This window comes from Labrus bergylta, chromosome 9 (genome assembly GCF_963930695.1).
Source record: "Labrus bergylta chromosome 9, fLabBer1.1, whole genome shotgun sequence".
NCBI lineage: Eukaryota > Metazoa > Chordata > Actinopteri > Labriformes > Labridae > Labrus > Labrus bergylta.
In genome coordinates, this window is record NC_089203.1 from 2,565,408 (window position 1) to 2,567,906 (window position 2,499).

The following is a 2,499-nucleotide window of genomic DNA, read 5'->3' on the forward strand; positions in this document are numbered from 1 at the left end:
CCCATAACTGAAGGCTTTACCCCCCATAGTACACTATTAGAGTGTAGACATGTTATCAACTGAAACTATAATGATGAGTAGACAGGTAGATGAAGTGAACTTGAGTGCAGGGATAATTTGTAAACTTTACAATATGAATAGACATTATCATGAAGAGGTGAGCTGTTGTAAAGGGTTATGGCCTTCGGGAGGAAAGATTTCCTATCTGCGGTCACTATTGTATCGAGTTACTTTTCAAATTTTATAAGGGCGTAACAATTACAAAAACAAAGCACTCGTTACTTTACAAGAAACGACTACATGAGAGATTAAGATTCATTTACAACGAGGTTAAGCTAACATCATCACAGTAGCATCCTGGGAGAAATAATATCACACACAGTAAACACACAAAAGGCTGATCGTATAGACAGGAGCTTTCTTTCTTTGAAATCCGACATTCTGTTTCCCTGCTTGAGGTAAACGACAAGAATACAGCAGTGTGTTGTCGTCTTTGTTCTCTGACTAAAGTAATTCTAATGTCATGAAGCACCAAGCTAATCAACACGCTTCTATTAGATCTCACTCTGCTGCCAACATTTCCAACTCTTGTTTCTGATATCCCACTGTATTAAGTAATAATTCATATATATGAAATCATTTTTGGGATTGTGATGAATCAGCACTGCACCCTGAACTTCTGATTGACACCTTATTTTGTCATGATTTGATCTTGGTTAAGTTGTATATTTTGTATTTTCAGAGTTAAGATTTATATTTCCTGTTTTAGTAGTTTTCTTATCCCTGTGTTCTATGTTCTAGTGTGTATTGTCTCTGTGTGTCTTCAGTGTTTCATGATTTATCTTGTATTGTCCTCAGTGTTTCTTGTCTTGTGTTTTCTCCCTGCCTCTGTGTGTTTCCCTCCATGTTGATTGCCCTGATTGTCCTCACCTGTGTCTTGTTAATCTCACCTGTGTTTGATTACCCCTGTCTATTTAGTCTCAGTGTTCCTTCCCATCTGTGTCAGTTCATTGTTTGTTAAGTGTCAGAGTTGCCTCATGTCAGTTGCCCCTCCTTGTGGCTTCCTGTTTTTTTTTTTTTATCTTTGTGCATTTTGTTGAACATCTTGTAAGTTAGTTTTTGTTTAATAAATAGCTTGTTTGATTCTGCACTTGGGTCCAGTACATGATTTTTTTTTTCCTCATCCTTGACTTACTTGGCCAATTAAGATCTTCCATTCACTGTTCCCAGCCTGTAATAGCCAATGAGAGAACAAGTTGAATGAAGATGCCTGCCTCTGTTCTGATGTATCTATACCAGGCTCATTGCATGTGACTCTGCTGATTACTGACGTTTCTTGTAGCCAATAAAATTCAGAACACATGGATATGCTGCTGCAATCGATAGCTGGCATCTCGACAGCAGTGAGAACGTTTCTCACTGTGATCTTGACGAACGCCTTCCTTATTTCAACAGCAGTACTGAACACACGTTTGAATGATTTTTGGAAGAATTACAACACATGCTGAAACTTGTTAGCTTCTAACTTGTTCCTAAACAGGCGAGTTATAACTCAGCTACTTTTTGATATTCATAAATAGTTAATCATTTTGAGTAACTTTCCCATCACCAGTTATAGTAATATCTGAGGGTTTCCCGAGGCTGTGGTGGAGGTGTGTGTGTGTGTGTGTGTGTGTGTGTGTGTGTGTGTGTGTGTGTGTGTGTGTGTGTGTGTGTGTGTGTGTGTGTGTGTGTGTGTGTGTGTGTGTGTGTGTGTGTGTGTGTGTGTGTGTGTGTGTGTGTGTGTGTAATCATGAGGCTCAGAGCCACCACTGAGCTGAAGAAGGCACGGTGATACTGTAACGCTTTAACAAGACCAGGCTTCAGGTCAGGGCCAGAGCGGGTTTGGAGGGACACCGATTCACTCGGCTGTGCAAATCAATAGAGAGAGAGAATAGATAGTAATGGAACAAATGAAAAGGACTTCCCAGGATGGTGAATATCTGGAGGGGAGCATGATACTGGTAATAGACTTAGCCCTGATATGCTATTCCAGTTAATAGTCTAATCCAGTCCTGTGCCTGCTCTCGCCAGGTTATAGCCCTATCCCTGCCACGACCCATTCACAGAGATAATAAACGACCGCGGTGATGGGCTGTATATCCCTCCTCGGCCTGATAAGACGCCGGCAGGGAAATGAAATTCTGCTTTTTCTGAAACATTATGATTTATGGATCAGGAGCAGCAGTGGCCTGCACTGTGTCCACAGGCTCTCATATCTGTGTGTGTGTGTGTGTGTGTGTGTGTGTGTGTGTGTGTGTGTGTGTGTGTGTGTGTGTGTGTGTGTGTGTTTGGAGAGTAATGTGTGCATGCTCTCAGGAGGTGGCATTGTGTTCACGTGTGTTGTTAATGTTGAGTTAGTTAATTTAATCCTGCTCATACTATCTGACTGTGGAAGTGATTCTCCTCTCCTCTGATTCATAATAATAAATCCACTTTATAGTTTTCCCTTTGAATCAA